At 53.0% G+C, this 26,573-nt stretch overlaps 1 protein-coding gene across 2 annotated transcripts in view; it reads left to right on the top strand.

Moving 5' to 3' along the window:
• The first annotated feature begins 4,734 nt into the window (after nucleotides 1-4,734).
• Nucleotides 4,735-26,573, top strand: part of PACSIN1 (protein kinase C and casein kinase substrate in neurons 1) — a 57,488-nt gene continuing 35,649 nt past the window's right edge. Inside the window, exon 1 of one of the 2 annotated variants that reach the window (XM_007063502.4) lies at nucleotides 4,735-4,897. The gene's annotated coding sequence lies outside the window, so the exon portion shown is untranslated. Of the gene's footprint in view, nucleotides 4,898-20,558; nucleotides 20,783-26,573 lie in introns of those variants that run through there. The other variant, XM_037885049.2, reaches the window with a different exon arrangement.

The raw sequence follows: 26,573 nt of genomic DNA on the forward strand, positions 1-26,573 counted from the left end.
CCCCGCCCTGAGCGCCGACTCCGCAGCTCCCATTGGCCGGGAACTGCAGCCAATGGGAGCTGTGGGGGTGGCGCCTTTAGGCAATGACATGCGGAGACTCCTTAGCCCCCCCCCGCCCGCCCTCCTGCCTAGAAGCCGCTGCTGGAGGGGTGTGTGTGCGCCAGGTGCTTTGGGAGTCACGCCGCCCGAGGTAAGCACCGCCCCCCTGCACCTTTCTCGCACCCCAACGCCCTGCCCCAGCCCAGAGCCTGCACCCAAACGTCCTCCCAGAGCCCGCACCCCTCGCTCCCTCCCACATGGGAGATAAGAGAGAATGTTCTTTTTCTTGGCTGGGTCCCGAGTGTGGGGGCCCCGAAAATGAAGCTGCGCACAGGGCCCCACTAACCCTAAATCCTTCCCTGGTCCTGCTGCGTCCTGGGGACTTTCCCCTGCCATTCAGTAGAGGAGGCAGCCAATCCTCCCAGACTTCTGGGGGAAACGGGGCAGCGGGTGAGAAGTGGAAGGAGCTGGGAGTGACTAACAGCGCAATTGTCTGGTAGAGTTCCCTGGCTATGGTTTAATATCCAATCCCCTTACGGTGCTGAGAGTTTCTGCCCCTAGCATTTGCTTATTTTGGCTCATGCTTGTACACGGATGTGCCACAAGACAGACAGAACCTCGTTGCGTTCAGCATAGACCGATATGGATCAAACTCCAAGGATTAGCATGAGGTAGGTGAGGGGAAAAAAAAAGCATGCATTACTCCCTGCGACTGCAGCAGGGTGGGCGTCTGCTGTCAGGCATGCAGGTTATAAATGCGTGCAATGGGAAGGCCTTCCCCTGCAGCGTAGCCATGCCTCCCCTGTCAGCAATTTGGGGCACATTTCATGCAGGGCTGGGCCCGCTCGGAGGGGAGACCTAGAAGGAGAACACAGGTGCTGCAGAAAGCTGCGCTGCCAATTAAGCTCTGACATTCAAGTCAGAACCTGCCCCTGCCCCAGCGTAGCGTTAGGGAGGCCAGTGTTTCTAGCCTTGAAGATGAGATGCAAAACCAGGGCCCTGACTGCTTGCCAGGCCCAGGGGCCTTATCCCAGGGGCTAGTTCGTACGTCCCAATGAGACGCAGTTGGTCACCGCCAATTCCTGTGGAGCCAACCTTGCTGCAGCCGCTGGTCCCCATGCCTCACCCACTGAGTCTGTGCCACACTCAGCTCCCGCCCTCCAGCCTGGCCCACCCAGGTGCAGCATCACTCCCCATCTTGCACCCACTGAGCATGCCTGGTGGTGGGACTGAACATGCCCAGGAGTGGGCGAAGCGGCTGCTCTCCCTGGCTCTGCCCCTGCCAATGGTCTGCACCGGGCGCAATGTGTCTCCGGCTGCAAGCAGCACTGAATGCAGGAAATGTTCTACTTCAACCAGGACAGGAGGCCAAAGCAGAACAGGCCCGTGAAACCAGGAACTGCAGAGTTGCCAACACGGAATTTCAAAAATAAGGGACTGTTTTCTTAGCACCCCCGCACCACCCCTCCTCCTGATATTCATTATTATTATCAATCATCATCATCATCATTTTGGAATCTCCTGGAGGAACAGAGTCACCAACACTGAGGTGCTCAAACAGGCCAGCACACCCAGCGTGCAAACACTCCTCAGACAGCGACACCATCGCTGGCTTGGGCCTGTGTGCCGAATGAATGATGAGCACATCCCAAAGGATATCCTCTAGGGAGATTTGCCATCTGCAAAAAGACCCAAAGGACGCCCAGCATTGCGTTTCAAGGATGTGTGCAAGTGAGACCTCAAAGAAATGGACGTGGATGTGGACAAATGGAAAGATCCCACTCAAGAGTACGGCCTTTGGAAACAAGAGCTTAACAGTGGTCTCTGGGGTTATGAGAGGAAGCTGTCCAGCTTTGCAGAGGAGAAAAGAGCTTGCAAAAGGCAGAGACCAGAAGGTCAAAACACCACCTTTAAATGTGACAGATGCGGCAGAGATTGTCTCTCTCGAGCGGGTCTCTTCCCCCATGTTCGCGGATGCCATAAAACCAACTGAGTAAATTCTTTACCTCTCAGGGGCGCATACCCATGGTCTCTCGAGGCTGAAGGAAGCCTACTACGACATCATTTATAATAACGCAAAGCAGTGCTCACCTACATTCGCTAGGGGTATTTCTTCTGCTTTCTGCAGCACTCAGCAACTCCCAATCTTCTTGTACAGAGATGAAAAAATAAGGGACATCTCTTGTAATAAGGGCTTGTCGGCAACCCAAGGTGAGAGGTGTGGGAGCTCATCACATAGCAAACTTTACCTCCCCTTAGTCTGCTGGTTACACTACAGAACTTCATGGGTGTTGTTTTATAACGGATACACATGGGATTTGGGGTTTTTTTGAGTACAGCTGCCGGCTCAGCTTCTGCTCTTGGCTACTGCGGGGTATTGAAAACCATGTCCAAATTACAAGCTGTCACTTTACGTTTCAGGGTTTTTCCTGCTCCTGCTTCCTGGCTAGGGGGTCTGTGGGGAAGAGTGCAACCTGGGCCAAGCAGCAGCCTGTTTGCAGACAGACAGCTTTGAATAAGGTGGGATGAGTTGTTCCTCTCTGGGTTTCTCTCTCTGTGTTTTATCCTTCCGAATGGTAAGAAATAAAGTTGTGTTATGTTGCAAACTTCCAGCAAGAGTATTTATATTTTTCTCTAACTTATCTGTTTGTATGATGTGAACATAGCAGTTACCTCGGCATAAAACCATAGCAATGCCACTGACTTAACTGGATTTACATCAGGGAGAGAACAGAATTCGCGCTACAAACTTTAAGAGCCATTTTGTAGGCTTTACTTTCTGTTCTCCAAACACAGCGACACCCATCTTTCTCTTAAGTATTCAGAGTAATGCAGGCCAAGAGGCCTCTCCTGTACTAGGGAGAATTATAATCAAAACTACCACTAGAGGGGATGAAAAATACTATTGTCCAGATTCTCCTCTCACAGCGGGTTTACACCTGTGGAGCAGTTGCTTGCAATCACCACCAGCAGAATTATTTCCTCATGTTTAGTGTAGATGTAGCTATGGCAATCCCAGGATATTAGAGAGGCTAGGTGCATGACATATCTTTTATTGGACCAACTCCTGTTGGTGAGAGAGACAGGCTATCGAGCACACAGAGCTCTGAAGAAGAAGAGCTCCATGTGGCTCGAAAGCTTGTCTCTCTCACCAGCAGAAGTTGGGCTAATAAAAGATATTCCCTCACCCACCTTGTCTTCCTGATATTTAGACATCTGCAGGAAATGCCCATTTACATAGGCAATCACCCAGTTTGTGCACATATCACGGGTGGCTGAAGCCTGGCTGTTCACTGCCCTGCCCCAAGCACAGTTATTTATACATATGCAAAGGGGGTGTGAAACGCTGCTCTGGCACTTTGGTAGCTTTTCACACCCTCTTTGAACTGGTGTAGGGGGCCCACACAAGATGCAAGGCCACAGAGGCAGGCCCTGCACATGCAGGTGTAGGCATGTAGGCATTTTTGCATGTTGACCCTGGCGCTGTGCATTTAAATACCTGGCCCCCAGAATGTAACACAGCACCTAGTTGCATAGTAATTGATTTCACAGGGTGAACAGCAAGATTTATTTCCCTTCCTGGTCAATAGTGAGCTCACCTAAGTCATTATTTACTGCTTGGGCGAATAAATATTGCATTTCCCCTCACCCGAAGACAATGGGACACGTGCACTCAGTCAGCTAACACAACCCTATTGATTTCCCTGGGCTGCATCGGAGCAAGTGAGAGCAGAATTTGGCCTAGCCCCTGCTTATTGTCCATAACATTTGATTCATGGTCCAGAATTCCTGACCCAAACAACTGACACTGATGCAAGGGAGATAACGCCAGTTCCGGGTGTGACAGAGCGAGGTCTGACCCCAGGGGATGAAGGGAGGATGACAGCTGCTCTCTGGCTCTGTATCCACCACCCCTACAAGGCAGAGTAGCACTAAGGGGGAACAGGGTCGATTTACACTGTATATATTACAGTAGCCCCAGGAACAGAGAAATCTCTGTAAGCAAGGGAGAGACCTGTGCATGGCTCGGAAAGCAGCGTAGTGGGGCTAAGAGGGCCAGCCTTAAGGATGAGGAATGACAGCAAATGTTTGGGGTCCCAAGTTCTAGACCAGCAGAATGAGTGGAATTGGAAGGGGTGGCCACGTCCCACCCATTCTCCCTCTGCCTGCACAGAGGGGACTGAAGGGAGGCTTCCTCTGGTCTGGGAGCTGAGCCTCTGACCACGGGAAGGGAGCGAGAGATGGGGGGCGATGAGCGTGAGAGAGGGAGCAGAGTGGGGTAATGGGAAATCAGGGAACGGGAAGGGAAAGGTGAGACAGTGATGGGGAAGGAGAGTGTGAGGGAGGAAATGCAGGGAGGGCGATGGGGAAAAAAGGAAAGTAAAAGTATGTGAGGACAAAGAGCGAGGGAAAGGGAAAAGGGAGCAGCAGGAAGGAGAGAGAAAGTGAGAGAGAGAGAGAGTGAAAGGGAACTGGATGTGAGAGAGAGAGAAGGGAGGGAGGGGGGACTGTCCCGCCCAGGGAAGGCAGAGTGCGGCTGGAAGCTTATTCACTGCCTTTTCTGCAGTCCTGTTTTCACCTTGTGCTGCCGGGCGAGTCATCATGCACGGCCCAGGCGGGGATTGGCTGGCTAAAAATGCCTCTCTAATCTCCGTGCTGATCTTTACCCCCCCTCCTCCCCATCTGCTGTGACCTTCCTGCCAATGTGCAGAGCGTGAGAAGGACCCAGTAGGCGTCCCTGGCAGCTGGATCCTATACAGCAGGGGAGGCAGCCAGCCTGCAGGGCCTTCTGCCTGACAGGTGCTGGGACCTTGCCTTTCCACCAGCCTCCCATGGTCCCCGCTGTCACTCCTCACAGGTACGTCATGGGCTGCGCTCTGATCCCTTGTGGGCAGCGGGATAGGACCAGGGTTTGGGGCTGCATGTCAGGCTTTTTAACCGGTGACTACACTGTCATGCCACGCTAATCCTGGCTGGGATGAGGGGCCAGGATTGGCGGGGTGTGTGTGGCTCGCACATTCCTCCAGTCGACCTGCTCTGCCACTCGCCCTAGCAAACGCCTGGGAAGGGAGAGAGGAGGCGAAGGGAGGCCAGTAACTTTCCACTGGGATGGGCTGGTGTCAGGTGGCTGCGGAGAGCCATTACACGGGGTCAGGTCCTGCTCCTAATCATGGGGCAGCTGGCATTTCATTCCTGTCCACGCAGGTGAGTGCAGTAGTAAGACACATGGAGGCAGCTCCACTTGTTGTGTTTCCTCTACGCACGCCTGTGCATCAGGGGATTTCCTGCTCTGTTGTCTGAAATTGCTTGGGGCTGCTCAGCTCAGAGGCCATTTACCTTACCTCCTTTGTGGCCTCCCAGAGTCTTTGCTGGCCTGAGAATGATCTAAGGCCCCGAGGCTCAGATAGATATGGAACATTGTAACACTTCAATAAAGGGGCCAAAGACAGAAAATGACAGTGAGGGATGTGTTGTCATAGGGGCTACATCTATAAGACACTTGCAGGACTTCAGTAGGAGCTGTATGCCCTCAGCGCCTGGCAGCATCAGGCCTGTAATGATTGTAGAAGGAGTAGAGAGCGTATGTAGTATGTAATATTTACCATGGACAGTATTATATAGTGTGTGGTCAGAACACTGGACTGTATATTATGCACCATGAATCACACATGGAGTCTGTAAAATGTTACCTACTGTCAAATTCTGGAAGGTGCTGGTTAGAAAACCCCACACACCAACCTCAGGGACTCAAGGATGGGATGGGACTGTCCCTATTATGGCTTCCCCTGCAGAGACCCCTCTGCACATCCCCACCGTGACAAGAGCAGAAGGGCAGAACATGGGATCACGCAGAAGGATCTGCATGTTTATGTGACTATGCCCCTGATCCATCAACAGCCCATGCACACAGCCCTTGCTCAGATTATTCCGGGGGAAGGGGCTGTTGCTGGCTGGGATACAGGCGCACCCAAATGCTGATCTTGCAGCAGACACATGCACTTGTTATGGGGCCGTTTTGCATAGGACCTTTGGTCCATAGTACTGCACGGGTGGCATCCAACCCCCCACCCCCCTTTTTGGATGGCTGTGATTAGGGTTTGCTCTCAACCTTCTCCTGGGAGCCATCTCAGAGGCGAAAAGCTGGCCCCGTTTTGTGATCAGCTGTTCTGCAGTTAGGAAGTAGGCACCCCTGAGCATTCCAGAATCTGGCGCGCTCACTCTCAGATTGCTGCCAATTTACATTCCCAGCCATTTCTGATGAGGTCACACAGAACATAGGAAACAGACTAGAAACAAAAACGTGAAACTGACCAGGCTGGGGGTCCCTGTCACAGTTCAGTGAAGCATACAGGAAACAAACAGTACTGATGGTGACGAGTATATAGATTTTGAAAGTTCCTTCAGTTTGCGTTAGGCCTTGTTGGCATCTGTTCTGCACTTGTTTTGCATGCCTGCTTCATGCCAGATCAGTTCAAGCTACATTACTCGCCACTTACACCCTGGTGTAAATTATACACCTGGGGCTTAATGCTCAGTTGCGCCACCTTTCTGCATCCCAGGATTTTGGGGCTGCCCAGAGGCTAAACCGGCCCTTAATATACATTAGTGAAGCCCCAGGGCTGCACTAAATTCTGCTAGCTTGAAGAGCCCATTCCACCAGCTCAGCATTGCCACAATCCAGCCCTGCTTGCATTCGTTTGATGCTCTGTCCCTTCCCTGGCCTGCCCCCTATGTGGATTGGAGGAAGTAGATTGCATGAAGCTGGAGCCACACAGAGGGGATTCAACCTGAACTGAGGCTCTGGCACTAGGTGTAAGAGATCATTGAATTGGGCCCCTGATTTCTGAATCAGACAGAAAGTCCCATACTAAGGCTTTTGGGAGCCTAAAATTAGCCCCTCCCAAAATCTGGATTCGGACTGGTATTTTGAAGCATTTGAGACTCTAAATGCAGAATTTAGGCACCTTTCTCTGCAGCCTGAGTTTGAGGCCTGGACCCAGTAGGTTGAACTGTGCTCTCTCTTTCATGAGTGCAAACCACCAGTAACTCCTCTGGAGTCAATGGGGTTACACTGGAGGAAGAATAGGCATGAGATGGGAGTCAGGCTCAGTGTCTCTGATCACTTACGGATGGTGCAGCAGTGCTTATTTTGGGCCAGGGCTTGACAGAGCTGAGCCCTGCCACCTCTAGGGTTGGCAGGTCAGAGCCCCGGCACCTCTGGGGTTGCTGCATGCGTTATGAATGTAAAAAAATTGCTTGAGCCCTGGCATCTCTTTCATCACAAATTAAGCACTGCAGTTAAGTGAGCAGAATTGAAACATCCAGGGTAGAACAGCTCTGCTGAGGCAAACAACTGGAAGATATTAAACAACCCAATAGACTAGGAAATTCCCCAGCTGTGCCAGCAGTGGAGGGAGATGGCACAAAAGAGATCAGCAGAAAATCTCCATCACTCCTCACCCTAGGCAGCTGCAGCAGGTATGATCATCCCAGGCTCCCGTGTCAGGCTGTCTTTGGCTGGCTGGTCTCCCTAGACTGACTTTGGTATTCGATCTCCGTTTCCTGTGTCAGAAAAGCCCATCCCCTGACAATTGTTGTCGAGAGACTCTACGGCCTAGACATGTTAGCTGAATGCCGGTGCAGGCTCTGGCTGTAACCTGAACTGGCTTCTCCAGTGACACGTCAGGCTGCGTGTCCAGGCTGCAGCCTGGATCAGAGGCTCCAGGGTGCGTTACTGCCTGCTGCTTAGTATCCATGGGCTCTCACTGGGCCTGTATCACATATCCCAGCTCTGTGCCACTGTCCCGTGCTTGACACACACAGGCTGCAAGTGCAGGTAGTATTAGCAGCTGTCCTCGGTGGCAGCTGTAACCAAGGGGAGCCATTATCGCTCGCTCTCCCTTCACACCGACACCGCCACAGCGTTTGATCTGGGATATCTGTGTGGAGCTGGAGCCGGTGGAGGAGTCGTCAGGGTCTCTCCGTGCACACACAGCAGGTGTGCAGAACGAGGAGAGCTCTCCGTGCCCCTGTGCTGGGGGCTCGCTGGCCAGTGGCTAGGCCTTTACGTTCTCCAAGTCACTGGCCACACATGGTGCTGCCCAATCACCTGCTCTGTCCTGTTTGTAAGAGGCTGGCAGTGATGGCCTGCAATACCCTTCCCAGGTAACATGCCTATTGGGAAAGGGCTAAGCAGGTTCTACTGACTCACTATTGCGGGTAGTTACCTCAGTGGATACAAGGGAGGTGGGTGTGGCTCTCTGAGGAGAGAGCAGGATCTAGGGTGCGGGCTGAGCCATCCTAATGGAGGAGCCCTGGGAGCAGGCAGGCTTGGGGAGAAGGTCTGGGCTGATCTTGATATTCTATTACTGTTACTTTCTTCACGAATAAAGCCAAAGCCCAGGCAGGGGGTGAGTTTGTACTTGACGCGGGTTGGGAAAGGCACCTGCACACACTCCTTTAGCTACTTTGCTTCACGAATGCCTGTCACTTCCACCTATTCATGGCAAAGATTATCCATGTGCTCTGTTATTGATGCTACCGCTGTGGCTATAGAAATGTGATAGCTCTCAAATAGAGAGATGCTGGTGGCGTCTGAGGACGCTACCTGGACTGGCCTTTGGGGTTATGTCTTTGCCGAGTTGTCCTGGTCGCCTCTCTACCTCTGGTACTTACCTGGCCCCATCGCTGGAATACGTGCGCACCTCCCAGCCTTTAGTATAATTGTGCTCCTAACCCCTGCAAGCAGAGCAGGGCTATTGTCTGCACAGTACAGATCGGGAACTGAGTCACAGAGACTGAATGACTTGCCCAAGGTCACACAGAGGGCCTATAAACTGGGTCTCCCCAAACCTAGGCAATTGCCCTAACCCCTGGGCCGTGCTTCCTTCACTTGCACGTAGACTCCAGGCAAATGGGCTTTGTGCAGGGAAATTCAGTGGAGCTGGGCAGAGACAGGCAGGATGCAGTGTTGTCTGAAATAGCAGCCACTCCCCATTTACATTGCCTTCATCTGAGTTTCCAGGCACTGGATCCATCTAAGTGTAGCTTCAGTGAACACAGCCCTCTAGGACAGCCGATTCAGGCCTCACCTCCCTGCTGCCCGAGAAGATGGCTTGCTGAGGCAGCGCCATGGCTGGGAACTGGAAAAGGGAGCAAGAAGAGACCTCGGAGGCAGATTAAAGGAACAAGATCATCAGCTCAGCCATAGCAGCTGCCTGGTGAAATGGTGCTGACCACCTTGCTGGGCTGGGACTTCCTGTCCCTTATCTGAGCTATCGCCTCCAGTTGACAGGTGCCTGTCACACCGAGTCAGGCCAGCCCACCTGATCTTTTTCATGTGCCTTGTTTCCTGGAGAACTGGTGATTAATGGGTGGCTAGTGCTGATGAAAGCTGCCCAGGGAGGCAGGATAGACTTAATAGTAAAAGCATTGTGAAATGCAGGCCAGGCGGTTGCTGTGAATTGTGGGAAACTATCAGTTAGCTTCGTGTGTGAGAGAGAAAGAATGAGTGAGTAATAGAAGAAGAGAGAAAGGTAGGGGGAGAGCAGCAGAGGGATAAAGAGAATGAGAAAGACACAGAGAAGATGTGTCTACACTAAGAGCCTGGAATTGCACCAGGTCTGAATTTAGCCCTAGGTGGAAACCACTGCTGAGACATTGATGGCCCTAAGTGGCCGGTTCCTGAACCTCTCCAGCTCGTCCCCTCACAGAATCATTTTGGCCCATCCACACACCATGCACCTGCCAGCCATGGCTGTTCCCTGTGCATTTTCAGACTCCCGAAGAACCTCTCCCACAGCGCCTGATGTTGCTTCGCAGCAGTGTTTCTCAAGGGCCAGTCTGGGGACTGGCACCGGTCCCTGAGATCTCCCTGACTCCGTTTAGGAAGGTAGCAGGCTGGTCCCTTGTATCAAAAAGGTTGAGAAACGCTGGCGTAGCACAAGGGATCCGATGTAGTTTCCAGGTGGAAGGCAAGGCATTGTAGGATGGAGCTGGGAGAACTGGCTGAGCCAGGGCAACTGGAATGCGCCTAGCTCCATGTGCACACTAGGAAGAAAACTTTGTAGACAGCACTGTCTGTGCCAGATCTAATCTAAAGACTTTGTCCCAGGTGTTGCAACCAGCAAATACAACTGCCATTTGTGAAATGCCTACGACAGCAGTTGTGTGCCAATACAAGGGTCAGGCACGGAGATCAAGGTGCTCCAGTGGTTTGGTGCTGTGCCCCTTTAAATAACACAGTCAGGCCCGGAAGAAGAAAGAAAGGCTCAATTTTCACTCCAGGAAGCATGGCCCTTGCATGCTTAGCATCTTGGAGCAGAGTTTTCAGCCCAGCAGTGCTCTCCGAAAGCCCTAAGGGCATCTGGGTGTGAGAGGAATCACTAACCCATTCTCCGGCAGCACAGGCTACCTTTAGGTTTCTCCTGTGTGTGGAAAGGTGGCTAGTGAACCATGCTAGCTGGGAAAGGCATGACATGTGCAGCACAGGGCCCAGCCATGCCATGGACATGGATCTGGGAGCAACCGAGCGAGGTTCTCTGCTCCTCAGAAAGGTGCGCGGTGCAGCACCCCCTGTATGTCTCAGTGAACAGAGCCATATTTCAGCAGCTTGGCAGGATGGTAAGTGCTCCTTTGCCACGCTGTAAGGTCAGGTGCGAGCGATGCAGGCAGAGCCGGGAGTTGGCTTGTCCCAGCCTGGAAGGAAACGCTTTCCTGACCAACCCGGCGACCTGCATTGCCACACAGCAGACAACCAGGGCTTGGAGTAAGGCCTTCTTCCTGCCCCATTCAAGCCAATGGAAGCTTTGCTGAGGGCAGGATGAAGCACTTAGGAAATGGGCCAGATTAGCAGCCCTGAAGATCAGAGTCCCCTGCCCACAGAGCTGATACAGCACAGGCAGGCGGCTGGACAAATTCCTCTACGCTGACTCCACCACGCCCCCGTGATGACTGTGCTGTCCACGCCGGGTACTGACTGTGCCTCTCACTTCACCTGCAATAGGTGCGTGGCTTAGAGCAGCCAAGCAGCTTGGTGGCCAGCCTGCTGCCGGGACTGCATAAAGCATGCATCATAAATAGCAACCTGCCCCATGCGCCAGGGGAGCGGTGGGACATGGAGAGGTCTCGTGGTTACCGTTGCCGAGGCACCACCTCCTCCGCTCGCTTGATATCCGGAGACCGGCAGGGACCCTACATGGGAGAGAGGGTAGAGAAGAACGAGCTGAAAAGCAGACCTGTGATTCCCATGCTAAACTGGGGAGTTCGTCAAACTGGAACGAACTGCCCGTCGTGCATGTCCCTCTGTCCACCGCCGCTTTCCTTTCCTTCGTGAAAAGAAATCGCAGCTCTGGATCAGCTGCGGCAGTCAAGCCCAGCATGCGATTGCTTGGTGGCCTGTGGGAAAGAAGTCTGGGGAGTCTCTGTCCAGCTCTGAGTGGGACAAAAGTTCCCATAGCTAAACAAGTCTCTGCCTTCGGGACTGACTGACCTCTTTGTTGGCAGTCCCAGCAGACAGATCAAGGAAGGGGATTGACCTGCCCTCTAGCGTTGGTCCTTTCAGATCAGGGGTGAGGCCCACTGCCCTGAAATAAGCTCATCAAGCCTGACCTGCAAGAATAGGCGTAGTTTGACTTCTATATTGGGGGGGTGGGGGGGGGCAGAGCCAGCCAGGCCAATGCGGCCACACGTGGCGGGGGTGTGCAAATTCCATGTCTGCCCGAGGCTTCCATTCCCCCACAACTATGCCCAGGCCTGCAAGCATCCCCAGCTCGGCATTCCCAGCTCTGGGCCTTTGTACCCGAATTTCAGAAGTACCAAGCACCTAACTCCACTGGGCATCAAGAGGAGCTGTGGGCGCCCCATGCTGCCTCTGAGAACCATGCCCAAAGTGCCTCACGTTGGGCACTCAAAACCAGCACCCAAAATCAGAGGCCACTTTCAGCAATGCTTAGCCTTAGTCCTCTGGGGAAAGCCTGTAATAACACAAGGGGCGCTGGAACAAATCTTGCTTCCTAACATCACTAACATGAGGGGCCTGGATTTTGGCCCAGGCATTTGACCAAGAGTCCCTTCGGAACACAGGAGACGCTGTACCCAGCTGTAAGGCCTTGTATACGCAGGGCCCATTGTCTCACTGACGGGCGCTGCGAGGATCTGCACTGCACTGGCATTCTGCGCTTTGCAAGTATAAATGCTGCTGGAGCGTGATGGAGTTCATTTTATTCCCGTCAGCCACTCTGACACACAGGCCGTGGGATGCCAGGGCCGGATGGTTTGTGGTACTGGGGAGATAATGTTCACAATCTCGCTCCAGACTGAGACTTCCAAACTCATTGCACGTGTGATCTAACCCGGGCTTTGACAGCTGAAATGTTAGCACTGTCCCTCAGCACCCCTCTGCGTCCCAACACGCAGGGATATTTGCCTTCCTCGAGTTTTCTCCCCCCCTCGCTTCTGCCAGGGCCTTAGTTCACAGCGAACTTCAAGCTGAAAAGTCTGACTGCAGCCATGTTGGCAGCATTTTTTGCAAAGTGAGGCTGGAACCTGTTGGTTTGTGGGAGGACAGGACCGTGGCGCTATAAGACAGGCATTGGCGAATCTGCCAGCCCCTTGCCTCTTTGGATCGGTACTGACCTAGGTCAGCCTGGTGCTCGGAGCTGCTTTTGGACAGGACATAAAACGGTGTCGTGACTGCCCGTGATCATTAAAGATCCCGTGGCACTTTCTGCAGGAGTACGAGTGCTAATCCCAGCATGCCACTCAAATTCCAGTTCAGGCCATCCCGCTCTGCTTCCCGTAATGGACAGCATGATCTCACTGCATGTGCTAAACTGGTGATCTGTATTGCTATATGTGGTTAAAAAGCCTCTGCATCCCACCCCAGAGGTGGCTGCATTTCGGTGGGGAATGAAGTGCCTTCTATATCCCTCACTTGTTTCATGAGGGAGTTATGAGACTAAACTGCTAAGTGCTTAGAGATCCTTGGAAGAGAGATGCTATAAAATGTGCTAAAAACTTTCATTATAATCGCAACTCAACAGCAAGGTATCCTGCCCATCCTCATACATAGGACAGACACCCCTATCTTCCCCCACCCTGTGTGCCTGTTGCTCAATTGCCATATATGGGCCAGGAGGGGAGGTGGAAGTTATTAATTATGATTTATTTGCATTGCGGTACTGCCTAGGAGTCCCAGTCATGGACCAGGACCCCATTGTGCTAGGCGCTGTACAAAAAGACAGTCCCTGGCCCCAGGAGCATCCGATCTGAGTATTATACAGCATGGGTAAAGGGAGAGAGTTTATGTTTGTGTGGAAATGGGAGTGGGCAGGCTGGGGCAGCAGTGCAGTCTAGTGGATAGTGCATAAACCCAGAAGTCAGGAAACCCACCTCTAGCCCTGCTACACTGTCTGGTGCCTGGTGAGTTCCTTTACCTCGGTGCCTATATTTCTCCTTCTATGCTTGCTGATCTACAGCTCGAAAGCACCCATAGAAGTGCTACGTATTATTACTGAGGGCACAATTAAGTTTGACAGGGCAAGAATGGCGGCCTGTTATAGAAAGCAGATAGGAGATGGGGGTAAGTGGGCAGAGTTAAGGTTAACTGAGAATGCCCTGCTGCTTCTGTGATTAATTTCTCTGTGCTAATTTTGCATTCAAAGGATCAAAAAAAAAAAAAAAAAAACTTTTGCTGGAAACTTCAAACTTCAAATGGGAGTCAGGCCCCTAACCTGCTTTGGCCACGAGGCACCAACTTGCATCTTTAGGTGCTAAATACCTTTGTCAACCTGACCCCTTAAGAAGCAAGCAGTTTGCAAACCAAGGGCTCAGTTTACCATTGCCCTGCACCTTCGGCAATCATTTTCACCACTGCAAAGAGTGTGCAAAACGCTGCCATTCTGGTGGACACCACTGCACAAGGCCCAGGCCAACAGAACCTGAGCCTAGGACCCCCCAGCGGGAATCGGTAGCAGAGCTGAGATCTTGGGCAATAAGGGAGTTTCTTTTCCAGCCCTCACAAACACAGAGCATTCCACAGAGCATTGTGCAGCCAGCCAGTTTGCCAGAAAAATCGAGTCCTTTATGTCCCAGGCCGTGCCCCTTCCCCGGAAGGAGCTCTGGAGGATGCCTTTAGGGCCGGTTATTAGCAAACAAAAGGCAGATTGTTTTGGTGGGAGCCAGGCTTCTGGCAGCACCTGCACAGCGCCGGAGCCCTTCACAATGGCTCGCTTTCTGAGTAATTGCTGCAGCGGGCCCAATTATCCACTGTTCCTAATTAGAGATGCAAATAGCCCTGCGTTTGCATTTTTGCTGCAAGAGGGAGAGGGCTCTTGGGATTGGCAGCTGGCTGGCTGTGCACGTCCTTGGCTGGAAGATGGAGGGGGCTCGGGGAGAAGGGCAGCAATGTCCCAGAATAACCCAAGGGGCCCGAGAGTCACCCACAGCGTGATCTGCCCCTGACCTGGGTGCAGTATAGAGCTTGCTCAGCCTTCGCCCTTGGATTTATGGCAAGCCCTGGGCTGTGTTCTCTTGTCTCCTGCCTGCAGGATCAAATGGGAGCCAGAGCTGAGGGTAGCAGAGATGGGAAAAGAGTCAGCCCAGATCATCTGTCACTGATGTCCAGATCATGCATCTCTTAGACATTCTAGGATTGCACGTTTGAAGAATAAATCAGACGGGTGTTAGAGAGACCATGCAAGGTTCATTATTTGGTGTCCTCATCGCTCCTTCCCTTCTTCCCTCCCTGATCCATGCATCCAGACAGCCAGCAGAGCCTGACCACCAATGTTAAACTGGGGGTTGCCTTACAGATCAGGGCCTGCCACTGGGCTGGCATTCCCTGTGGGCCACGGGTCTCAGAAGCTGGAGTATGAACCTCCCCCTCCCTCTCCCTCTCTCCTATCCTGTCTTCTTGGGAAGCTGACCCAGTGACAGGGCTAACGAGGAAGTTGTGCATGAGTCACTGTTGGCAAACGAAACAAACCCGTCCCCACCCCTTTGGTGCCTGAATTCCACCTTCGTTAAGTAGGTTCCATTATGTGGCAGCCCCTGCCCCAGCCAGCCATATGTTCGTAACCTGAGCACCCCTAGGAGCAGTTAGTTTTGCCTGAGCTTTTGCAAGTTGCCAAAGCTCTGGCAATATGGCAGTGCTGGACCCCTGCCTGTGTGGACGCCAGGATTTACTCATACAATTCAACAGGTGCAGTGAAGGCGTCCCATACAGTTCTTTGCTGTCTGTCTTGAGCTGCAGCGCCCCTGCAAGGCCAGTTCCAGAATCCCCTCCCCAACAGATCTGCCAAGACACCTCACTCCTGCCCTGCAGCAGCCCCTCCTAAGCCAGTCTCGGGCCCTACCGCAAGCACGTGCCAAGGGTTGTAGACTGGGAAGGCATCCTCTGGGAGAAGGGAACTGGGCCACAGCAATACCCAGGAGAGGAAAGCCTGCTCTGAGAAGGCTCATCACCCAACCCTAAGTTCTCCTCCTGCTTCCTGACGAGGTGACAGACTTCTGCTGCCAACCCTCGGTCCTGCTCCCCGCAGAAGGTTAGATCCATGAAGCTGGAGTCACCCGACAGCAAGGTGCAGTCTCCCAAGCCAGAGTCTGTGGAACTAAGTGGCAGCTGTGTGGCCAAAAGGCAGCGAGGTGTGCAGCCCCTAGGCCTGACAGTTCCAAGTGGAGACATGGAGAGTGAATGCGAAGAGTCTAGCACAGGGAGGTGGACTGAGGATCCAATCAGTGAGGAGAAAGCTCCGAGCAAACCCTGCCTGGCCTGAGCAGTGACATTCCCCAGGAAAGTGACGGTATACAAGTAGCCTCTTCTGCCCAGCACTGCTCTTTGTCTTGGACCTTCGTCTCAGATCTTCTGGCTCTGCTGATCCAACGGAGCATTTGCCGGCCTAAGCAACCCACCTATGGGCAAGGGAACTCCATTCTACTTTGCCTCCTGTCTCAAACTGGCCGATAACTTCTCATTTCAGAATCTCCATGGCTGGTGACGGCGGGAGAGGCAAATAGAACCTGGTGGAGTTTGTTAAAGAATTTGTTAAATCTCGCTAACCTTGGGTCTCTAACCCAGATCTGTAATTGACCGGTGAACCCACACGCTGTCAAGTTTGCAACATCACCTCATGCCCACCAGGGACTTCACTATTGCTGTCCAGATACTACAGTTATGGGCAGCAGTATGAAACCCTAAGCTAAACAGATTCCTTGGAATAATGGCATTTTACATTTCTAAAGCACCTTTCATCCTGAAAGATCCTCAACTTGAGATTCGCTATATGCCGAGTGCTGCTGAAATGCAACCCCCTCTGGGGAGGAGAGTAGCAGCCGGGGGCAAGTGCAAGTCAAGGACACCGGCTTGTCTGCATTTGGTGTTGTGTGTGTGTTGAGTGGATGACAGCCTGAGTGTCTCAGCGGAAATAAGGAGGGTGGGAAGCAGCAGGCCAGCTGAAGGGTGCTGAAGACAGAGAGGACCGCTCATTAGGAAGTCAAATGTGCTCTTCGGAAGAAAGATGAGCCTGCGATTGAGAGAGGAGCCACACGGGACCCGGTTTATGTTCTTAGGGCAGCTTGATCTTAAAGCTCCTGAGCAACAAAACAACCCCGGCCATCTGAACAGCTTCATTATGGCAGGTTCTATTGCTCAGCCTAAAAGGCCAGCCTCTTACTGGCTTTAATTTCCTCCGTACCTCCCGTTAGCCAGGCAGGAACATGAGAGAGAGGCATTAAAGCAGCTTTAGAGCAGAGGGGACATTGTCCCAGCTCCTGTCTCCAGCAGAATATCTTCCCTGCATGGGTCTCAGCCCCTCTCGCCAGGATTCACCCTGCCACTAGGGTTGGCCCCTATGGCCCCATCCCAGCCTGGTGTACTGGCTCCTTGTTTGGAAGATGGATTCTGTAGGCTTCTGGCTGAGTCTCCTTGCTCCTCTTTTGTGCCTCTCGGCCCCTCTGTGGGCCCCTCTCCTTTGGCTGGTGAAGTGGGCTGGCTTGACATCCCTGGATGCCTCTGCTTATCCACAGAGTAGGTTCAGCATGGGCAGCAGCAGGGCAAGCTTCCCCAGCGGCACCCCCTGCTCGTGTGCTGGCCTGAAGGAACCATCTCTAGCGCTCATCACCATCATCTCAGAGACTGGCTAGAGGACCGGATGTGATGATCGGGGCACCCATGCATTGGGATCAGGACTCAGAACCACCAACCTCACTTCACACAGGCTACCAAGCAGTGATCAGATGGTCATAAAAATTTCCTCAACACCAGCTTGATCTGGATTCACACTTGCGATTTAAAGAGACAAAATTTTCTCTAGCCTATTACCAATCCCCTGAGCTATGCAGGCCCCTTTTCACCTGCCCGGGCCTGGGGAAGAGGAACCAGTGTTGCTTCCTCTGGCACATGTACCAGGTTATTCACAGGAGGGGCTGTTGTTTCCTGCATACATTAGCATGCCTTAACGCAGATAAGTGACATCAGTGATGAGGCTGCATCAGATTCTCCGAAAGGATGGCTCCGGTTTGGGTCTCCCTCAGCAGCGCTTTAAAGGCATCTGATGGGTCTTTATATCTGCAGCAAACACAGGGCTGCCCACTGAATAAGGCTCCTCCTGCAGCCTGGCTGCTGATTCCCATGCAGTAGGTGGTATGATCCCTATTTACAATCTACACTGTAACAGGTTTCAGAGTAGCAGCCGTGTTAGTCTGTATTTGCAAAAAGAAAAGGAGTACTTGTGGCACCTTAGAGACTAACCAATTTATTTGAGCACAAGCTTTCGTGAGCTACAGCTCACTTCATCGGATGCATAAAAGTGGAAAATGCAGTGAGGATATTTTTATACATACAGACCATGAAAAAATGGGTGTTTATCACTTCAAAAGGTTTTCTCTCCCCCCACCCCACTCTCCTGCTGCCCTACCTTGATTATCATACACATTGTAAGGAGAGTGATCACTTTAGATAAGCTATTACCAGCAGGAGAGTGGGGTGGGGGGAGAGAAAACCTTTTGAAGTGATAAACACCCATTTTTTCATGGTCTGTATGTATAAAAATATCCTCACTGCATTTTCCACTTTTATGCATCCGATGAAGTGAGCTGTAGCTCATGAAAGCTTATGCTCAAATAAATTGGTTAGTCTCTAAGGTGCCACAAGTACTCCTTTTCTTTTTACGCTGTAACAGGAACCATGCTGGATCTGCTTGGAGAAACCAAGAGAGAGCATGCACTACAGGGAGTGGAGGGTTCTAAGGGTGTGCCAGGAATGCTGCCCCGGGGACGTTGGCTCTCCTGGGAACAGAATTCATGCTAGGTGGTCCATGCGGCCATTCTGATGGGATGTAATGCTGGGATCTAATAGCTCTGCTAGATGCAAACCCCAGTGGCACAGAACCCATTCCTGTCTTTCCTAGGTGCTTTGGAGGGAGGGCACAATGGGGATTGAAGGTAAAGAGAGAAAAACATGGAGAAACAAGCACGTTGAGGATCCTCAGTCACAGGGCTCTGGGGTTCCCCAGTGACTGTATATTAAGCTTCTCTAGGCTGGGGAGGGAAAAACCCCTGCAGAACAATTCAGGGAAGAAAGGAACATGGTTTTCTCTGGCACCTGTTCCAGTAATCTAAAGAAATGCAGCCCCAATGCACTCAGCACCCAGTCTCCAGACAGGATTGGAGACAGGCCCTCAACTCGGACACCCCTGCACTTTGGGGAAGCTTGGATCCAGGCCCAGCTCTGTTTAAAGCGGATTTTACTTATTGAGGGAGGCTCCCTCTCCAAATATTGCCACTAGCCCTTTCGCTCCAATCTGGGTAGCCCCAAAGGAAGGAACAGGCAGAGGGGATGTCACCCGCTGACAGTGAGGATGCACCACTTGATGCTCCATTTCCACTCATCTGGCTTCCCACATGGAAGACTTTAAGATGGAATCCCTACCCCTGGAGAGAGTTTATCCCTCTGCTCCCTTCCCGGCAAGATCTGATTAGAACTGCAAGGCAGACACAGAAGCAGGGCAGATTGTCACTGAGCGAGCTCTCTGGCGAGAAGAGAGTTCTGGCCTACCAGCATTAAACAAGGAGCCCAGATGCCTGTTCAGCCCTATTGCCTGGTGCCTAGCACGTGTGCACTTGGGATTCCCAGCACCGACTGTAAATAGGGCACGAGCAATGCCTGCACTCTCCCTGGAGAACGTGCGTCTGGGACAAAACTAACCTGATGCTGCAGTGCCTTCAAACTGCAGAAGCCGTTGACTAGGTCTTAACGCTAACAGCCACGGTCAGGCAGAGTTGGGGTGCTCCCAAAATGCTGAGGAACACAGCAGGGTTTCTAAATCGTCTCACTGGTGTGAGGTCCAAGCTCCCCCCTTTTTAAGGCCGATCGCATATATATTTAGCAATGCTGATGCACCATGAGGATCACGAAATAAAGTGATGACCAGGGGTCAGACGAGGCACTGGATCAGTTCACTGTGCTTTCTCCATGGAGCCATTTGTTAAAACACCTTCGGTCACAGGTGAAAGGCATTTGGTGGGTCTCAGCCTAGCCCTCCGCGAGCCTTTGGCTAGATCACAAGAACTTTTTCACTAGGAGGGTGGTGAAACACTGGAATGCGTTACCTAGGGAGGTGGTAGAATCTCCTTCCTTGGAAGTTTTTAAGGTCAGGCTTGACAAAGCCTTGGCTGGGATGATTTGATTGGGGATTGGTCCTGCTTTGAGCAGGGGGTTGGACTAGATGACCTCCTGAGGTCCCTTCCAACCCTGATATTCTATGATTCTATTATTCTAACTACGATGCCCTCTGGGATAACTGGGCAAAGCCGGCAGTCTCTGGGCAGAATAGGCCCATGGCTGGAATAGCAGAGGCTGCTGAGAGTCAGCATTTAGGTGGCTGTGCGGGCCCAGGACTGGTACAGCAGCTCAGGACAGACGTTGAGTAGGGAGGCCAGAATGTCAGGGGGGAGCACGGGTCATGAATAATGTGCATAGGCAGAGCTCCCTGTCTGTCCAGATGTCCAAGGAGGTGCATGGGTAGAGCTGCGTAAAGGGAAATGTGCAGAGCGCCTGGCCGTACCCGGCGAGCCATTCATCCCTTCCTTACCAGGGCTCCAACATTCAGCTGATTAGTGCGGCCCAATAAACCCAAACAGGTCAGAACCCCTCACTCCATCCCCCTCCCTTTGCCGCTGCGATTGCCCGAGGGCGCGTTTCACTTGTAACTCCTGTGTCTGCCCAGGCGCAAGCCCAGGTGAGTGTGAAGGTGGCGCGTGGGGGCAGGGCAGGGTGAGCGTGGTCACACGGACACACACACCGGTGCACGCTGGAGGGCTGTGCACCGACCCGTGCTCATGTGAGCGTACACTTCACACAGGCGTGGGCGGGTGTGAGCAGGAGGGTCACACGCGAGTGCACGCCCGCCAGTGTGAGGGTCTCCGCAGCACGCGGGACAGTGCCCAAGGACGCGGGGGTGCGCACGGCGGATGGCACCTGTGCCCGCGGCGGGGGGGGCGGGGGGGGCCGGAGGTACTGAGCATTACCCAGTTGCCATGGAAACCAGCGGCAGGAGGAGGTGGGCGGCCGCGGGAGGCGGCAGGGAGCGCGCGCCTCGCCCGCAGTCCTGGCGCGGCTGCTTCATTGCGAGCTCCGCCGGCGGACGCAGGAGCCTCGCGCCCGGCCCCCTCCCGCCGGCCTTGCTCCCGCCTTGCGCCTTTCAGCGGGGGGCGGCTGCTCTGTGCACGGACGGGGACGCCCCAGGTAAGCGCCTGGCCGCCGGCAGCGAAATGCACCGCCCCCCCCCGCCCCCCCCGCGCGCCGGGCTGCTGGCCAGGGGAGCAAAGGTCCCTGCGGTGCTCGCTGCAGGCGGGACTCGGGGGTGCGGGGGGGGGGAGCTGTCCCCGTGCAGGCAGGACCCGCTGTGCTGCAGCTGGGCACCTTTCTCCTCCTCCCCCCCCCACAAACTGGAGATTGGAGGGGGCAAGGCTTGGGCTTTCGCCTGCAGCGACCTCCCTGCTTGGGTGGTAGTTTTGCAAAAGGGATGCTGCATCTCCGTCGCCCTCCCGCGCCCTACGGCTGGGGAGAGCCAGGCGCCTGGTTCCCACCTGCCGGTTTCTACCTGCATCACAGGAGCGGTGGCCAGGCTGCGGTTCAGGCATCGCGGGGGAAGGGGTGGGCAAGGAAACCTGCTATGGTCAGATTCCCCCCCTCTTCCCCCCCCGCTCAGCTTCCCAAACGCGGGTTGCCGGGGAAGGGGTGGGGGAGAGCGGGTCCTAAGAGGAGATGGAGCAGCTTGCAGCCCTGGGGAGGGGGGATCTGGTCTGGCACCTGGTAGGAAGATGCTCGGAGGGCTCCTGGTTTCTCTCCCTGAGGGTGGGTGGTGCAGTGGCTGGTATTCCCAATTATAATGATAAATATTTTGCTCCCATACTGATCTCTCTACTCAGGCTCTCGCTGCACTATCTTCTGTAGAAGACACATCCCTTCTTCATTTCCAGACACCCCCCCTGCAGTTACCCCCATCCCTTACAGCTCTTCCTGCACCCTGCCTTCCTTTTAACCATGCCCCTCAATCCTCTCTGAACCCATCCCAGCCAGCAGCCTCTGGCCAAGGAAGGTTTGGTAGCAGCCCTCTCTGAGCTGGTCGTCACCCCTCAAGCAGCCAGCAGGGCTTGCCAGTGAGTAGTGAGGTCCCCTGCCAGGGCAGAGCGGGCTGGCTCTGCCCACAGCACTTCCCAGCCCTTGCCAGGCTGGCCCAGGGAGCAAGAGGCCACATCTGGGAAGGGGAGCTGGTGTGAAGCCCAGAGGGCAGGACACAGTGTTACCCAGAAGGCCCTGGGTGTTCAGCCTGCTGCACTGAAGCTGAACAGATGGAAGGTCCCCATTACAGTGACCATGTTCATTCCCGTGCCACACAGAGAAGGGAAATCCCTGGGATGGACTAATCGGAACGGGGGGCCTGTCCTGACTGCGGCATCCTACAGAGGAGGGAATAGGCCAGGTGCTTACAGAGGGGGGTCTCCGGGCTCCAATTCACAGGTCTGGAAGGGTGGTGAGAGCAAGCTGGGATCCTCTCAAGCTGCTTCTCGCCCTGCCACTGACTCGCAGTGTGACCACGGGCCAGTCATGTCACTGCTCGGTGCCTCAGTTTCCCCATCTATAAAACAGAGATACTTCCCTCTGTCACAGGGGTTTGTGAGGATTAACCGAACCCTGGCCCCTAAACCTGCCCCTCCTTCCCCATCTCTACTAGCAAAGCTACCATCATCCCTGCTCCTTCAGACTCACAGCACTCTTCACCTTTCCCCCCCTTCCCCTCCCACACTAACACCATCAGCACCAGATTCCTACACAAAATCCCGTCCTGCCCAGGCTTTGTCAAGCAAAACCCTAGTCCAAGCCCTGATCCGTCTTTCACCTCCACTACTGCAGCCTCCTGCCTGCCCTGGCTTTCCCAACCCCAGCCCATCTGGAAGGCAGTTCTGACAACTTCCAGCCCCATCTCAAATCCTTACGCTGCTTTCCCCTCACCGTGGTCCTTGTCCTCACCTGCAAAGCCCAACAGAATGCATCCCCTTCTCACTCCCTGACCTCGTCTCCTTCGACTCCCCATTCGATCCTTTCACTCCACAGAAAAGCAGCTAAATTAACCACCCCACAGTATTCTCCTTCCACCCACCTCAGCACCATCTTCCACCTGTCCCCCTGCTCCTGGGCACCCACCTCCCCTTCCTGACTTGATCTGCTGTGCCTCCAATCTCTCTTTGAAATAGTGGGCCTGATTCCCCTCACCCTTACGCTGGTGTAAATGAGGAGTGAGGCCACAGGTCTCCACTGGGGGCAATGAGAGCAGAGTCAGGCACACTTTCCTGGTGGGGACACCAAACCCTCTGAGTCCGTGTGCATGAAGGAAGGTAAAAAGAAAATCTCCAAGCTGTGATAATGTGGCCTAGTGGATAAAGCATTGGACGGGGCCTCAGGAGACCTGCGCTCTATCCCTTGGTCTGCCACTAACCTGCTGGGTGACCTTGAGCAAGTCCCATCCCCGTGCCTCAGTTTCCCTATCTGGAAAATGGGGAAACTGATACTTTGTAAAGTGCTTTGAGATTTACTAACGAAAAAAGCACAGTACAAGAGCTAGGTATTATTATTATACATCCAGAACCACCACAGTGTTGCCAACTCTCAATTTTATCACAAGTTTCATGGTATTTGGTGATTGATTTAAAACCCCCAGCTGCTGGAGTCATATGATTTCTTGAAACTCTTAGCTTATTTTACAATGAAAAGTAAGTGTTTAGCCCTTCAGGTTGCTGAGAAAAGTTTGAAAACATGACCCTTAAAGTCTCAGAAACCAGAAGACAAATAACCAGAAACCACATATTTGGTTTCCTAAATCTTGTGATTTTTAAGTCGGTCTCATTTTTGGGGGGCCTGACTCATGTTTGGGTTTGGCAATACTACTTCATTTCTCTACCGCCCTCGTCCCTAGTGTCTATGCACATCTCTGGTGCATCTCATCATCACTTAGACTGTAAGTTCCTCTGGACAGAGACCTGGTCTTTCTTTGATCTGTGAAGTGCCATGCACATTTATGGAAAGATTGCAAAGAGCTCTGAGATCCCTGGAAGAAAGCGGTGGTAGGTCTCCTGTGTTCTCAACAATAATGCTTCACCCTGGGGAGAGCAAGGAGAAGATGGATCTTCTTTTAGAGTGTGCAAAAAGTAAAAATGTTTTGTGGCCTCCAGGAGTTTAAGAAAATGCTTGTTGTTACCATGCTGAGTTTGTGGCATTGCTTCCAGTGATGCAGAGTGTGGGGTGGGTGTATGTGAATGCACAAACACGAGATTTAATGTCACAATCTTCCTACCTGGAACTAGGGTACATGGATCTCTAAAGGCGGTTCATGGAAACAGCTGGAAATCTCTTTAGAGAGTGCTATAGCTTAGGGAATTCTCTGTGCCTCACAAACCCTGCTACCATGAAAGTGATCACCTGGGATAGGGACACAATGAAGTTCCCATGGTGAAGACATGGTCCTTTGTGCAATACTAGTGGGTCCTATCAGACCGCCGTGGGTCCATTTAACTTTAATTAGCCTCTTTGTCAGCAGTTTCAGCAGATTGCCCCTGGTGATCCCTTTCAAGTCAAAGTGCATTGGCAAGGCCGCACTGGGGAAGCGTGCCCTGATGCTGCCCATGCTGTACCTGGTTCTGTGATGGGAGAATCCGACCCTCCAGGCTTTCACTGGCATAAAAAGGAAAATCACACCAAAGAAACCAGCCGCAGTCTGGCCATTGAAATTCACTTAGGGTGATAGGGGAGAAGGGATGCTCTGGGGATGCTCGTGAATTAATCCCATTAATGGAAAAGCTGCACCTCAAGCCCCTTCCTTGCCAGTCCATGTTGATCACTCCGGTGGTTATAACTCTGCTCCCCCGCCCCCCCCCCCCCCCCCAGGTTTTTCATTTAGCTAATCAAACCGAGAGCCCTGGCCTGGAGAACAAAGCCCAACCTTTGCCAAGTCTCCCACATTCAGTGCCTTGTAAATCAGGCTTGTTTTCACTGCTCTTTGCTGACATCTGCATAGCGTCCAAGGGACACATGGTGTAAGTCAGCCTAGCTCCATTGACTTCTGTGGAACGATGGTGATTTGCACCAGCCCAGAATCTGGCCCTATATATTTTCACTATGTGAACTCTCTTCAGAGAAATGCATGGTACCTAAGTGGATTTCCACACCCTGCTTCTCCCCCGCCCTGCCCGTAACATTGGGACAGTTTTCACTAGTGTGCACGTATAGTAATAACAGGGCCAAATCCTGCCTTTATTGAAGGTAGGGGAAGTTTTTCCATTAACTCCAAAAGGAGCAGGTTGGGTCCCAGGGATACAACTGTGAGAAGGTCCCTTTCCCAACCTGCTCCAAAGCAAATCCTTCATGGTACATAGCGTCCAAACTCACCTCCTTCCTAGGCTTTGGCTTAATTAGCAGTTAGACGGAAAAGCTCTGCTCAGACCTTCACCCACGCTTGGTTGCTTCTCTCTTGAGGTTACTCAGCCCACATCCTAGGTCCCCTCTCTCAGAGACCCTCTTCTACCGGCCTTATATACAAGTGGCATATAGAGCCACCTGCCTCTGTGTCAGCCGACCCACTAAATCTTTTCCCAACACGATCAACGCCTGCTAAAAGGATAGGATGACTCAGCCAGCTTGTTATAAACCCCTTTGTATTCATAGAGCACCCTTCACCAGAAGGATCCCCAGGAACCTGGGCAACCGCAATCCCAATCCTGAAATGGTTGTACGCACAGAATTCCCATAGACTTAGAGACGATCAGCTGCAGGAATGACCAGACATGTAGGAATCTGTCACCCACCTCTGGGGTGGGGCACAGCAGCTGTTTAACAGGACACAGCAACACCACACAACAGTGCATAGGGAGGGGCCAAGAATGATCTGCCCATTTGAAACTGGAGGGAGAATGTAGATCATTGAACACACTGGAAGGGGACCAGGATGCCAGGTTAACCCTGCTCTTGAAAATGGCATAGAGACAAGGGGCCAGGACTTGTTTTTGGGACGCCTCCAGCAGTTCAGTATCCTCTAGGACCTTGTGGAGCCCTGGGTTCAGAATGAACTCCGAGCAGCACAGCATCATGCTGGGGCAGGGGCTCACTACTGACTCCGTGCACAGGGTACTGTGTGCTGTTTCTACCCCACTTTGAAGCCCATGGCTCTCTGCTCAGCCTGGCAGCTTCAGAGCAGGCTCTGAGCACTAGAAGCAGATGGCCAGAGGTGGGGGAGGGAGAATGGGACAGTGGGGTTGACTTAACCTTTAACTCCCAGCCTCCATCTTCCTCTTTCCCTGTTTTATTCTCCGCTGCCCTCTTGGGCTCTCTCCCCCTCCCATTGCTCGTGCCATTTCACTGCTCAGATTTAGGTTTCGTCTTGTGGAAGTCACTACACATAGGGCCATTTAGCTCATTTGCCAGCTGTCAGCCAGCATGACGGAACCGCTGACACACAGCTCTTCCCTGGCTTTGTGAGCCCAGGCGGGGAGTTCTCAGAAAGGCAGAGATGCTGGCGTGGGCAGTCTCTCACCACGAGAGTCTTTGGGGAGACTAGACCGGGCAGTGCTTCTCCTCGCTCCTAAAGGACCTGCATCACAGCCCATTGCTTTCATTAGGCTGTGGATAATGCTGTAAGACTGAAGAGTCCCACACTGAAATATGAAAATGGAGGGCCAAAGCCAGTGCTGAGCAAACCTCCTGTGGGTTTAGATGAGCCCCTAAATGTTCCTGATCCAGAGTCCACGGCCCTCAATGGGCTTGGGCTCCAGGCCACCTGATACGCAGCACCAGTATGTGGGGAGCCAAACAGACAGGGTGGCCATGGGAAGTGAGGAAGGGAACAGGGCTATAATTCCAACCTACCTGTTTTACCAGGCAAGTCACTCAGAGTCAAGCAGCTGTGAACCATAGTGATACTCCTCCCAAGGGAAGGGTGCTAAGAGCTGGAGCTAGGGTTCCAGTAGCCAGTGGAACAGTGATG

This window comes from Chelonia mydas, chromosome 21 (genome assembly GCF_015237465.2).
Source record: "Chelonia mydas isolate rCheMyd1 chromosome 21, rCheMyd1.pri.v2, whole genome shotgun sequence".
Classification (NCBI taxonomy): domain Eukaryota; kingdom Metazoa; phylum Chordata; order Testudines; family Cheloniidae; genus Chelonia; species Chelonia mydas.